Raw genomic sequence first — 14,876 nt, 5'->3', positions numbered from 1 at the left:
TTTGATAAAACAACTTAAACGTACCTTCTCCCCTGCGAAAACATCGGACCACTATCGTGGAGAACTCGTGTTAGCAAAGTTTCGGATCACTCGCGTCGCAGGATCGGGATACTCGCGTGGAAGCTGTCTTTGACTTAAGCACTAAATGTAATCTTAAATATAAGTCTATTTACAGTATAATACAATAAAGCGTTATAGGGCACAATTATTAAACAATTATTGCTTTGAATTTAATATAAGCGGTACTGGTTCCCCGGCACGATTAACCAGTTCTTAAACAGCGCGAAGCACGCGGAATCGGCCCGATTCTCGTAGCAAGCAAGCGATTTAAGCAATTCAAGCGAAGCAGGCAAAGCGTTTTACAGGTATTACCTCTCGTATGGCTCGTCGACAAGTAGATCGAGGAAATCTCGCTCGATTTCCTCGAATCCGCGTGCTCTCCCCCTTCCATCGATCGCCGATCGATGGAAGGGAGATAAGATCGATGCTCCACATGAACAAGGGGGGATAGAATATTGCGTCACCACGCCTGAGTTAACTCGGGCTCGGGAGATGGCGCAATAAGTACTATTTTTCTTGAACAACTCGCCAACGTCATTAAAGGAACCAACGAGCACATGTTGGAATATATTTCACGCGTCAAAGATCTCCGATTCGCTATTTTGGAAGAGGACCGGGAATATTATCGCGACTTCGCACGAAATCACCCCGAAGATCTAGATCGTTTGACGTTAGACTCGTTCGTGGATGGTCTTCCTCCACATATACGTACAAGATTTCTTCAAAATAATTTCGAAACGCTCGATGAAGCTTTTGAATTAGCTATACTCGTGGACAAGAAAATCGAAAGGGACCGCCAGAGGTTTTCCGAACAAAAAGCTCCAAAATTAACGTGCCAAATCTGTAATAAAACAGGACACGATGCGCGGACCTGCAGAAGTAATCAAAATACCGCTCCGCAACCTTTCGAGAAGTATCCTCCAAATCGCGCTGCAGGATATAACAATCAGGCATCCAACCCTTTGCCCCCTTACTGGGACAAAACCCGACCTCCTCCCTCAAGACCTACGGAATTGCGTATCTGTGCATACTGCAAAAAGCCTGGACATTTAATCTCAGAATGTAGGAAGAGAATATTCAATCGCAATGAGGGAAACCCTGGAACCTCCCAGGAACGAGAATCGGGAAACGCTTTGCCCCTACGGTCAACAGCGGACGCGTACCGTGGAATGGGCCAAACAGCAACGCGTCCGATAACGATACCAACGGAATCCGAAATAACAAAACTAGAATCGCTACCGCATGGGTGAATGCCGTCAAAGAGGCCCCGTCCGTAGTTATCCAATCACCAGATTTAGTACTGGCCCCAGAATTAATGATTGACACCGGCTCCGAAGTCAATCTCTTAAAAATTCACACAATAAGACAACCTCAAGATATAAATACCAACCAACAGGTGCAATTAAGAGGCATCGCTAAAGACCTCGTCTACACCGTTGGAACAGTAACCGTAACTCTATTGGGCAACGACGTCACGTTTCATGTAGTTGAAAATGACTTCCCAATCAAACCACACGGAATACTCGGAACTGAATTCTTTATAAAACAAAGTGCTTCAATTCACTATTCAAAGAAACAGTTGGAGTTCAAGGGAAACTCTATTCCGTTTGTAAATAGAAACAAACTCGTATTACCCGCCAGATCAAAAACGGTTTGTTTTGTAAATATATCTAATTCAGAAGTAAATGAAGGATATTTACCTAAATTAGATTTAGGCACTGGTATGCATGCAGGTAATGCCCTCGTCCGTAATAAGGACGCCAAAGCGTACCTACAAATAATAAATTCTAATGAAATGGACACAACAATCACAGTACCTACCGTTGAATTGGAAGAATTCGAAATTATAATTCCGGAACCCAAACAAAGACGACCGAAAGAGACTAAGACGCCTAAACGCGTCACTCCTATCCTAACAAAAATCAAGCCCCTCTTTCCCCAGGATCCGCTGATCCATCATTCAGAGGTACCCGCGAAGGTACACTCGCTCTCATCCCCAGGGCATTATGCCGAAACAAACCTTCCCCTAGAATTCCAGGAGTCTCTTACTATGGCGTCGGGTGAGGAAATACCAATAATTTCTGAACAAACCGCAACGAGAATGGAACAAGTGTTCAAATTAATTTCTACGGAACATATGAATCCGGAAGAAAAACTCCATGTCCAAAGAATTTTATACAAATACCACGACCTCTTCCATCTACCAGATGAGAAGTTAGGCCACACAAACGCTATCCAGCATGGCATCCAGACAATGGACCCAGTGCCAGTAAATACTAAACAATATCGCTTCCCTCCTGTACATAAGAAGGAAATAGAAAAACAAGTGAAAAATTTACTTGCAAACGACATTATTAAGCCGTCTTTGTCGCCCTACAATTCACCTATCTGGATTGTTTCTAAAAAACCAGGACCCAATGGGGAACTCTTGTGGAGAATGGTAATTGACTTCAGAGATTTAAACGAAAAAACCATCCCTGACGCATACCCACTCCCAAATATTAATGAAATATTAGACCAATTAGGAGGAGCAAAATACTTCTCCGTATTTGATCTAGCTTCTGGATTTCACCAAATCCCTATGAAACCGGAAGATGCACCTAAAACGGCCTTTTCTACACCTCATGGACATTATGAGTTTGTTAGAATGCCATTTGGACTATGTAATGCACCAGCAACTTTCCAACGCCTAATGGATCACACGCTCACGGGACTCCAAGGAACAGAAATGTTTGTATATCTGGACGATATTGTCCTTTACGCAAGTTCCCTTACGGAACATTTAATTAAATTTAAAAAGCTTGCTCAACGCCTAAGAGAGGCGAACCTTAAACTGCAGCCTTCAAAATGTAAATTTCTACACAAAGAAGTCGCATATTTGGGTCACATAATCACCGAGCAAGGGGTAAAACCTGATCCAGGGAAAATTGAAGCCGTCCGAAACTATCCGGCACCAAATACACCGAAAGGAATCAAACAATTCCTTGGTTTAACTGGATATTATAGGAAATTCATCCCAGACTTTTCTAAAATAGCTCGTCCGCTGACCCAACTATTGAGGAAAGACACAATATTTGAGTGGGGACCGTCCCAGAAAACGGCTTTTGACCACTTAAGATTAGCACTACAGAAAGAACCTATCCTGCAATACCCAAATTTTGACCTGGAATTCCATGTTACCACCAACGCTCCGTCAGTTTCCAAAAATCAGATTAATATTCTGACTCCCCAATGGGGAGTGTATCAGATATTAAGCTGATAAGAACAGATAAATGTGCGTTTATTCAAACAATGTTTTAAGCACCTGGTACATATCTGGATTGTCGGATAATGCTTAAACAATGTATGTTTTTTTCCCAACTTTTGGGGCTCACAATATACAATTGGCGTCAATCTCGGCGAAACTGCCCTGGCGATACTCCGCTCTTAAACTAGCCGCATTAAGCAGCTCTTCTACTGGAGGGCAAGAAAGGAGAAAGAGGAGGAGAGAAAAAGGCAGATGGCAAAGACAGAGAAAAAGAAGAGAGGAGGGTCAGAGGCAATGAGACAAAGAGAGGAGGAGGAAAGGAGAGACGCGTAACGGGAGCAGCGATAGAAGAAGAGGGCAGAAAGAACAGAGGGTGAATACAGAGAGGAGGAAAAGGAAGGGGAAAGAAGGTTTAGGCGAAAGAATGTAGGAGGAGTGGAGGGACAGTAAAGGTGAGGTAGGGGGAAAAGCGGGACTAGATGAACTAGAATCGTGTGAGGCGCCCCCTTTTTCCGCAGGTGCCACCCTTACTCCCGATCCTATAGAGTGAGGCTCAAGTTGTAGGTTGACCGGGGAGTAGCCGAGGCAAGGAGCAATCGGCAGGGGAGCCCACCCGCGGCACAGCGGCAGGAGCGCCGAGCGGGGCCCGGTATTGCCGCACCCCCGACACGTGCTCGACATACATGTCCCGGGACCATCTTATGGTGTCTGTGACAATGAGCCGGCGCATCAACGACGCGTAGTGCGGCGAGACACCGAGTCGCTTCAGGACCGGCTCATTGCCCTGGTCCCATGTACCAAGGGCGCCCACGACGATCGCATCCACATCCACCGAATACCCCGACGCGTGCAATGCAGCTGCAAGCGGGGTATACTTGACGATCTTCGATCGTCGAGCATCCTCCATGGCCTTGCGCTGGTTCTCAAACGCGCGACGGTGACATCGATGATGTGGACGCGTTTCGCCGCCTCATCCCGGACAACAATGTCCGGTCTGAGAGCCGCTAGATCGCCGTTGGCTCCCTCCACCCTTTGGTTAATACGGATGTCTCCCTTCGCTCTGCATGCTTTCGCCACCCGCGCCACGACCGCGTCGTGACGAAGCTGCAGAGCGGCCGAGTGCAGCAGACAGTGACAGATTACGTGAGGTAGGGTCTCACTCGGGTAACCGCACCGCCTGCAGCGCTTGTCGCCCGCGCCCCAGCGTCGCGCCCCGTTAAGGGGCAGGACATCGAGGCGCGCGCGATGAATGAAGCGCCACTCGGCGAACCGGGCGTACCTGCCATCGCGGAGGAAGGCATTGCTGACTCCCGACCGCGACGACACCTGGAAAACCTTTCCTTGATCCGGTTTTGCCAGGAGAGAGCACAAGTAGCTCTCTTGTACCGCAATTCTCAAGCGACGAATCACCTGAGAACTTGCGCCCGGAGGGATTATGGTCCGTCGACCCTCTGAGCCTCGGCATTCCAAAAGAATCTCCTTAGTCAGGGGGTCGTACCGCCATGCCAGGTGTAGGCGTTTGACCTGGCGACGCGAAGCCACACGCACCCGGGTCCACAGGCCAGGGTCACCCTGGAGGTCGCACGCAAAGGGTCCCTCGAGCGAACCCGAGAGGAATGCGGCGACCTGCTCCTGCGTGGGCTGGACGGATGTACGTCTCCGGACTGCATTCCTCAGCGAGGTCCTGGCCCGCTCAGCGATCCCGCCGTCCTTACAGGATAGTAGCCTGAAGGCATGCGCGATCGTGAGCACGTCGGCCAGGTCCGCCATCGGGATGAGCCCGGCTCCACCCCGCCAAGTGGGGAGGTAAACTACCTCCGCACTGGCTCGCTGGGGGAGATTCATCCAGCCCTTGACCAGGCGCTTGACTAGTTTGTCAAACGCCTTGAGTGGAGTTTTTCCGACTGCACCGCTCCTCAAGATGTGATCCAGCCGCGGCAGGATGAACACCCTAAGGGCGTCCATCTTCTACCACGGGGCGAGGAGCGATGAGTCGATGGCATTCGCATCTTCCATCATCCGGATGATGGTGGCGGTAGGGGTTTGGCTTACCCGGGAACCAACCGGGATTCCCAGGTACTCGTAAGCCTCACCCTCTCCCAAGGCTTTCAGCTCCTCACCGTCGAGAACGAAGACGGTTGGCTGCGATTTCTGTGCGCTACCCTTCCCCCGAAGGTGAACGGTAGCGCACTTCTTGGGGTTGAATTTCAACCCCGCCGCAGCCGCCGCCCTCTGGATCCCGTCGAGGAGGGACTGCATCTCCGCTGGTGAGGCCGCCACAAGACCAATGTCGTCTGCGTAGGCAAACGCACGGTGCAAGTCCTCCCCCAACCTATAGCCTATCGGTAGTGACTCGACGGATCGAATCACTCGCTCGATCGCCTGGTTGAAGGTCATCGGACTACACGGACAACCCTGCTTGACCCCAGCCAGCATGGGGATGTTTTCAGTAAAGCCCTGGGAGGTACGGACCTTGGTCGTGCATCCAGTGTTCATGGAGAGCATGATCTTCTGGATGTTGAGGGGTAATTTGACACCCTCAAAGGCATCGAACAGGGTGGCGTGGGGAATCGAACCGAACGCGTTGGTTAGATCCAGCCACGCCACCACGGCTTGTCGACCCTCTCTCCGGCTGTCCTCAAGGACTTCCTGAAGCATGAAGTTGTGCTCATGGCACCCCTCATGCCTCAGGAAGCCCTTCTGAGGGTGACTCAGCCGCTTTCCCTTAACCGCGAAATCCATCAACCTGTCCGCGAGCACCGCGGCGAACAGCTTGGCAACCGTATCGCCGAGCGCGAGCGGACGCCAATTAGAAAGGTCGCTTCGGTCCCCCTTCTTGTACGTAAGTACCGTTATGGAGGACTTCCACGACTTCGGAATGGCCTCCGTCCGAAGGCAGGCGTTAAACACCGAGGCAAGCACGGAGCACCCTGGATCAGCCTTCCCGAGCTCATCGTAGGTGACCCCGTCCGGACCGGGCGCACTTTTATGCGTCCGTCTCAGACGGGCCTCCACCTCCGACTCCAAGAAAGGCCTCACCAGTGCATCCCGTAGCTCACCCTCCTCGTCCGTAGGCCACTCCGGCCACACATAGGGCTCGCCCACAGGGGGGGCCGTCGCCGAGTACATTTTCTGGAAATACTGGCCGACCTCCCCCGCACTGACTTGGCAGTGAGGAGAAGGACCCGTCAGCACCTCCTCCATCGCTCGGCGACGATTCCCCCTGTACAGGCGCTGCAGCCTCGTGGCTTTCTTCACATGGTCCTCCGGGCCCTGCACTTGGGGGGCCCTAGGACGACCATGCTGGCGGTTGCGGGGCGGTTGCCCCACCCTCCCCTTAGCCGATCGGGACCGGAGGTAGGTGGTCAGGTCTTCGGCCAACCCCTCCAAAGTCTCGATCGTCTCGACACCCTCGGCGCGTGAGATAAGGGCCTTGCGTAATTCCGCATCGGCCCGTCTCGCATCGCGCCCAGGACGCCAGGGAGGGTTAGATGTCGCGGGGGGAGAGAGGGCAGGTTCGTGTCCACGACCATTATGGGGGTAGGGAGTGGTACGGGGATTTGGACAGCCCCGGGGCTGTCCACGTCGAGAACGCGCCCGAGGAGCAGAAACCCGGGCTCCCGCCGACGCAACGACCGCGGCCGCCAGCGGGCACCCACGGCGATCGCCCGCCGCGGTAGTATGGGGCTCAGGTAGCGGCTGTGACGGTGAACGCGACCTATTGTTGAGGGCGTGGGTGGGGGTAGGGGCGGGTGGACTTCTTGGGGACGGCAGTGGCAGCGGTGGTGGCAAAGGCGCCGGTGTCGGTGGCCCTGAAGACCCCAACCTCCCTCGCCCCGGCGTCCTTCGAAAACTCTTGCCGCTGTCAACCCCCTCCTCCTCGCTCTCCGAGGAACCGCTGCCCGAGGCGATCCGTCGTCTCGTCCACTTCCTTCTTGGGGCCGCCTCCCATGGATCCTCCGTCCTGGTGGGGGTGATGGCCTTTTGGGGGACCTCCAGGCCCCCCTCATCCTCAATGGGAACCAGAGGCCGGAAGACGAGAGGCTGCGCCGTGACGACCCTGACCGTGGGCCCCGTGTAGATACATGACGTCATGACGGGGCCACCACGAGACGTCGTCGTGACAGTGCTCGTGGTTAAAGTGGCCCCGGTCGATGACGTCACGACAGCCGGGGGGGTCAGGACAGCGCAGCTCGTCCGTGGCGGGGGAGTCGCCGGCCAATTTGGGGAAGTCGAGGCCGCCCTTTGTGTGGAGGTCCTCTCCTCCCGGACATGCCCGATGGAGCTGGCCGATGTTGAAGGTCCGGGAGGGTGAGTCGGTGCCCCCGCGGGCTCCACGGGGGTCGGGGTCTTCCTAGGCCGACCCGGCCCCCTCTTGCTGGACGTGGTGATGGCCCCATGGCCCGCCAGCGATGCCGTTTCCTTCTTCGGGTGCCCCACCCCCCTCTTGATGGTGGTGGAGGAGGTGGTGGGGGCCCTGGGACCACTGTGGACCTCGGGGGCAGACTGGAGGACCTCGTCAGTCTTCGGGTCACTGGGCTCGGTGGAGTGCCCAGTGACCTTTTCTTCGCGGGCTGCTTCTCCAAACTTCCCCTGGTGGAATTATGGCCGGACGTCGATGAACTCTCCCTCGAGATGGTGGTGGAGGGCCCCTGATTCCTTGCTGCAGCCTCCGCGTAGGTGGTAGGGGGAGAGCAGCAGCGGGCGGTGGTGATGGCAGCCCCAATCGCCTTGGTGGTGGTGGTGCGAGGTGGTGGACGGGCTGTTGCTGGTGCAGCAGCAGCTCCCTTCGAGCGAAGGGTACTAGGGGCGACAGCGGCGGTGACCCTCGTGGTCTTGGTGGTAGGCGGGGGTGGTCTTGGCGCGACGGAGGCCCTCTCCGTCGACGATCTCTTGGCCACTGCCGTCGTGGTCGCGTTGGGGGTAGATTTCCGGGGTGCGCGGGGGGGGGGGGTAGTTTTGCGGGGGACTGGGGGGGTGATTGTTCGGCGCACGGGAGGGGTTGTCGTGCGCAGCGCGGGGGAGACCGTCGCAGCCCCCGATCCTGAAGGGTGGTTCTGTAGGGGGTCGCCTCCGCCGCTTGCGCCGCTGCCAGATCTGCGCGCCCTTTCAGTACAGGGCGCACGCGGAGCAGTCCCAGCACTCGCGGTCGCGGGGTGGAATTTGGCCACGTGGGCGTTAACGTCCTTTATAGGGTATTTACCCTTTCCCACGTGGCCGCAGTACCGACAGGTAGGTTTTAACGTCCACCCCACGTGAATCCGTTTTACGTGCTGGGCGAACTCCACGTACCCCCTGTACCGAAACGAGTTGCTTTTCGACGACTTTTTGCTAAAGCACTCGGGACACGTTAAGCCGTCCGTGGCCGGTAGTTCGACGGCAACTTCCATCGTTGGAACCGGCGAAGTCATTTGAAACGGAAAAAGAAAAGAGGGAGAAAAGAAAATTGAAAAGCAGAAAAAAAAAGAGAAAATATATAGAAATGACTAGAGTAGTTATGTCGCCGGACCAACGGTGGAAGTCTCCCGAGTGCGTGGGCGCGCAGTGGATGAGATGAACGGATGAATGGCTGATGAGTATGAATATGAGGGTGCAGCAGCACAGCGGCGCGAAATATAAGCGTTCGAAAGAAATAACAATACGTAATAAGAGCGGAGAACGATATTTCTAGCGATTGTGAATCCGGGCAGTCGCCGAGATGTATAGAATAAAAATCGGATAAAATAACGCAAGACAAAAAAAAATATAATAAAGTCAATAAGATCGAATAGGGTAGGCGCTGTGAAATCAGGTAAAACCAGGCCAGGCTGGAGCACCGGTGTTGCCTCTTGTCTCTTAAACGCGGGTCAAGAGTAATAAAAAGACAGTACCCATGTAAATAAATATACGACACGCAACAATGTATAAATAAAATAAATAAGAGACGAACAGGTGTATAAATAAAATAGAAAAAGAAAAAAGGTGACTAGAGTTGCTCCCCGGCTGAAATGCTGATTGATAGTAAAAATATAAAATATGTGACGTCAGTGGTTAAAAATGCAGAGGTAAAAGTGTATAAATAAAAATGTATATATAAAAATGTATAAATAGAAACGTAAAAGTAAAAATGTATATATAAAACTGTATAAATAAAAATGTATAAATACAAGTGAATGAATAAAAATGTATAAATAGAAATGTATAAGTAGAAATGTATAAATAAAAGTGTATAAATAAAAATGTATATATAAAACTGTATAAATAAAAGTGTATAAATAGAAACGTTAAAATAAAAATGTATATATAAAACTGCATAAATAGAAATCTATAAGTAAAAGTGAATAAATAAAAATGTATAAATAGAAATGTATAAATAAAACTGCATAAATAAACAAAGCGTCAACATGAATAAATAAATAAATACACAACCAGACAAGCAACAAAAATCACGGCTAAAATATCACAGATATTAGCAGGCAACACCGGCTAAGTTCCCTTCGGCCGTCCCCGACCGAGCTCGTGTAAGAAAGAAGGACAGCAGTAGAGTGGGAGACAGAGAGACGTGTCGAAGGAAGAACAGCTGTAGAGACAGAGAGAGAGAAAGCGGGCGATAGAGAAGGACGCGGAGGCGAAAAGGAAAGCCTCTCTATCGCGAGAGTCAGAGAATAAAATAGACTAGAATAAAAAAACCAGGCCTGATTCCCAAGCGGGAATCAGTTGTGCAGAAAAGTTCTACCCGCGGTAGAGAAGCAGGAAGGAGTCGGGAAACTCTCTGGAAGAGGTGTGCGTCGGATGTTAAAAATGACAGGTTTTCTAACCAACGTCAGCGAATCTTGGTCAATTATTACACCTCTTCCTTTGAATTTTTCCGACGAGAACAGGAAGGAACCCCCCTCGCATGCACCGTGGTGCACCGCACCGCGATATTACTCGCGAAACGGCGAAAATCCACGCGTGCAATTTAAACCTTTCAGAAAACAACCAACGGTAAACCGGTAATTGTTTTGAGAAAGGTCGCGAGAAGAAGCGCGGGTTTGTAGGTGCCACCTGAGGCGCGGGGCGGGGGAGCGGGCTCACCCGTCCGCGACGATCAGCTGGGGTTACTAGGTGCCGTGCGCCTACGTGACGTCGGAGAGAGTGACGTCACCCAGTGAACCGCTCCTAGAGGGAGAAAGCGATAGATAGAAGAAGGAAAAGACTTACTCGGACGGTGACTGTCGGGGCTCGTCGAGCTTCAATCCCAGTCCTGGCAGCGGCGCACGCGGTCGGAGGCACTTTTCGCGGGACTTAGAAATTTTCACCGCTCGGACTGAGGAACCTCCGCACAACGACTAAGGTCGCTTCCCGGGCTTACGGCTCTGTTCTGGGGAGTCAGAATGTATGTTTTTTAATAGGCTAATTGAGCCAATCCTGGCGGCACTGCAATGCCAGGCTGACTCGCGACGGAGGTGGAGCAAGCACCAACGCTCCGTCAGTTTCCAAAAATCAGATTAATATTCTGACTCCCCAATGGGGAGTGTATCAGATATTAAGCTGATAAGAACAGATAAATGTGAGTAGTAAGACAAGGGGGATTCTAATTCAAATTTGAGTTTCAAGGTCATGATCATGACCTTGAAACTCAAATTTGAAAATTTGTTTTTTTGTCGGCGGGCTGGCGGCGGATGACGTCATAGAGATGGCGGAGTGGTGGGGGGTATCATCGAGGAGGAGGAGGAACCGCGGGGTGACGGTGCGGGGGTATCATCGAGGAGGAGGAGAAGGAACCGCGGGGTGACGGTGCGCTACTCTGGAGCGTGGTGGTACAGACTGTCGGTAAGGAAGGTGTTACTCTGTAGCGTGGTACAACAGACTGTCGGTAAGGAAGGAAATATTAATTTTATGATATTAATATAAATGAAAAAACTTCTCGGGGCGACGGGGCTCGAATCCAAGACCTCCGCGGTACGAGTCAGCCGCCTAACCAACTCCCCCAAACGCCGTCTCTGACATTAGTCTTTTCCGAATGGTACATATAGCGAAACCAACGGAGCGTCACATATGTGACACACACACACACACACACACACACACACACACACACACACACACACACACACACACACACACACACAACGTCGACGTATAATAATTTATTTTTATGAGAAATTTTATCAGAAATTGTTTCGAACGATGTCGGGAAAGATCGGCGTTTCTCGACACCGCGTCTTTAGAATACCATTGTAAAATAAAAAATTATTGTATTTATTAACTCGTTCTTATAAATAGCGGAATTATTGCATAAAAATAAAATAAAATTCTTTGCATATGTATAGAAATTATTATATTTATTAACTCGATCTAATAAAATAGTGGAATTATGTAAAATAAAATTGCTCACACATATAAGAATTATGCAGCGTCAACAAATCTTTAAAAATAGGCCGTGGGAGGAGGAACACGGGTAAATAAAATTGAGAAAATATATACGTTTAAGAAATATATATTGTTACAAATAAAAAAGAATATAATATAAAAAAAAGAATATAATATAAATAAAAGAATATATAAATATAAAAAAAGAATATATAAATATAAAAAAAAAGAATATAATATAAATAAAAGAATATATAAATATAAAAAAAGAATATATAAATATAAATATAAATATAAAAAAAGAATATATAAATATAAAAAGAATATAATATAAAAAAAGAATATAATGTAAAAAAAGAATATAATATAAAAAAAAAGAATATAATATATAAATATAAATATAAAAAAGAATATAAAAAAGAATATAATATAAAAAAAAGAATATAATATAAATAAAAGAATATATAAATATAAAAAAAGAATATATAAATATAAATATAAAAAAAAAATAATATATCTAATGTGGGGACCGCGGTGGTGATGGTGATGATGATGATGGTGATGGCGGAGATGGCGATCGCCGCTGCCGTATCGGCGGCCCCACCCGCCGATACGGCAGCCAGGGCTGCCGCAGCCTAGCCACCCTCGTGGGGCCCGCCGCATTCTCCTCAGCCTGCGCCGATGGCTCCCCCACCACCCGCGCATTCATCATGAAATAAAAATTCTAGAACACACAAAAAATTGATATTATATTTATACAAAACATATTAAATATATATATATAAAAAAAAAAATAATAAAAAAAAATGCAAAGTATTACATACTTGCAGCGGGGGTGAAGGTGGTGGTGACGGCGACGGCTGAGGAGAGCCCCAATCTGGGGACCACACCCTCGGCGACGGGGGTGACGGTGGTGGCGATGGCGGTCCGGGGGGTGACGGTGGTGGCGATGGCGGTCCGGGAGGTGACGAGGGTGGTGAGTTCTGGAACATAGAAACCCGCGATATAATATTTATACAAACGTCTGATTTTAATCTCACTCGGTATCAATGGTTAAACGCGATAAATGTTAAAAAAATACTGTTAAGTACATACCTCAGGGTCACACTCCGGAGCAATCCTTAATAATCCCATTTTTATAAAAAATGTCGCAACGCAATATGTTTAGAACACCGTCGCGATTTGAATGCAACTGGTCTCGATGCATCTCCTGGCTCTCGCACGTCAAAACCCCCTCCTATGATGAAATCGAGAAATGCATAGCTTTGCAAAGTAGGATGCCTTTGTTCTTCACCATCTTCATCACAGGCCACCTGCATTTTCGCTGACCATCCTCCTCCATGTACTTATCTTCTTCTTCACTGACCGTCCTCTCCTTATTCACACGCATCTTCTTTCCCTTCTTCTATGGGCACATCATTCGACTAGATCACACCACTTTCAACGTGAATCGAACGGGTATTGAACGGTATTGAACACCTATCATACCACTCTGAACATCTATCGAATATGTATTGAACATGTATCAAACGTGAATCGCACCACTTTGATCGCATATCAACCGTATATTGAACCACTTTCAACACATAACGTACCACTTTGAACATCTATCGAACGGGTATCGAACATGTATCGAACCACTTTGAACGTGTATTGAACGTCTATCGTACCACTTTGAACATCTATCGAACGGGTATCGAACGTCTATCATACCACTTTGAACATCTATCGTACCACTCCGAACATCTATCGAACGTCTATCAGACCACTTGAACATCTATCGAACGTCTATCAGACCACTTGAACATCTATCGAACGTCTATCATACCGCGTTGATCATGAATCGTACTACTACTTGTACATAATTACAACTATCGTCTTAATCTAGCGTACATGCAGAAGGTTGGAGGTTGAGGAGGGTGAAGAAAAAACAGTTATGCATAAAAAATTGATTATATTTTATTTGTGTATTTCCCTCTGGCGTTTAGACCACCAGTTGAATATTTTAAATACATTTTGCATGGCACAGTGCTTTGCGTGTCTGCCACATCGCAGAGTATTAACTACGTTTAGCTTATTTAGGGATTTGATATCCTCGTAGTCAATGTCTAGCGTCTCGATGATCACGTCCGCTCTCGTATTTTCATCGAGGAAATCCATGAGCCAATCGCGTTTCTGCAGCCCTTTAACGTATACGACATGGGGTGTGTCATCTTCCTCGTCGATCGCATCGGCTACAGCTTTCATAATTAGCTGTTTAGCCGTACTGTACGGAACGTCTCCATCTTCCCAACGTAGTCCATGATGTTTTGCCACCAACCACCGGATGCTCGATTTGTCGGATTTTGTAAGAAGATATTGTGGCCTCGAACTCCCAAAAATATAGTGCGAGAGAATTGTTCCCTTTCGTAGGATAGCCACTTCCTTCGCGACAAATCTTCTATCGACGATGAACCCTTGCAGGTCAACGAATGTTGGTACGACCATTATCGGTACAATTTAGAGGTCCGTTCGCTTCCAAGACAGACTGGAGAATGCAGTCTTTCTCGTAAAGCATCTCGATTTTCACGATGAAATTTTGTACGAATTTGGTACAGGAGAGGGTGGGCAAGTAGCGCAGTAATTTAATTGATTTTGCGCACCACATTTGTCAGCGGATTGTATTCAACAGTACTGATTGTATCAAACAGTAGGCCTACTGATTGTATCAAACAGTAGGCCGTAGTATTTGCAGGTACGTTTTCTTTACAATCAAATTCTATGCGCACGTCCACGGTGCTATTCTTGATCGACTCATTTTGTCGCGAGCAATCAATCACCACGAGGGGGCCAAATTGCAAAAATTGGGCTACGGTGAATAATGCCTCGTTGCAACTATGTTCGTAATACGATTTACGAAAATGCGTATACATGTTAAATAAGATGGCGTGCCTATTCTTGTCAAAGTCCAAGTTCATGTCATCGTACGGGTAAAATTCCGAGTTGAGAAAAAGTTTTACATTGGTCAATTTGCAGTGGTCAAATCGAGTAACATCTTCAGTCATCACATTCTTTCGAGCAGTCTGTAGAGCAAAGATAATGTATCGCGGCTTCTCCAACTGTGCAGCTGCCTTCACGGCCCACGAATGCTTGGTCGTGCTCTGTAAGAGAGGATACTCGTACAGATCCCACGAGCGAAAACTAATGCTCAGGTTTTGTCCACTTTCCAAAGCATGTAGCAACGACAGCTTATTAA

General features: G+C 48.8%; 1 non-coding gene and 1 pseudogene across 1 annotated transcript; both read right to left on the bottom strand.

The window, feature by feature from the left end:
* Positions 1-3,173: 3,173 nt before the first annotated feature.
* On the bottom strand, positions 3,174-3,357 carry LOC143378017 (U2 spliceosomal RNA). Its single transcript, XR_013087457.1, has one exon. It is a non-coding gene; the product is annotated as a U2 spliceosomal RNA (small nuclear RNA).
* Positions 3,358-10,680: 7,323 nt separating this feature from the next.
* LOC143378016 (U2 spliceosomal RNA) lies at positions 10,681-10,859 on the bottom strand (annotated as a pseudogene).
* Between the last annotated feature and the right edge of the window lie 4,017 nt (positions 10,860-14,876).

The sequence above is a fragment of the Andrena cerasifolii genome, unplaced genomic scaffold, assembly GCF_050908995.1.
Source record: "Andrena cerasifolii isolate SP2316 unplaced genomic scaffold, iyAndCera1_principal scaffold0025, whole genome shotgun sequence".
NCBI lineage: Eukaryota > Metazoa > Arthropoda > Insecta > Hymenoptera > Andrenidae > Andrena > Andrena cerasifolii.
The sequence above is the reverse complement of the archived record's forward strand: the minus strand, read 5'-3'. Positions and strand labels throughout refer to the sequence as shown.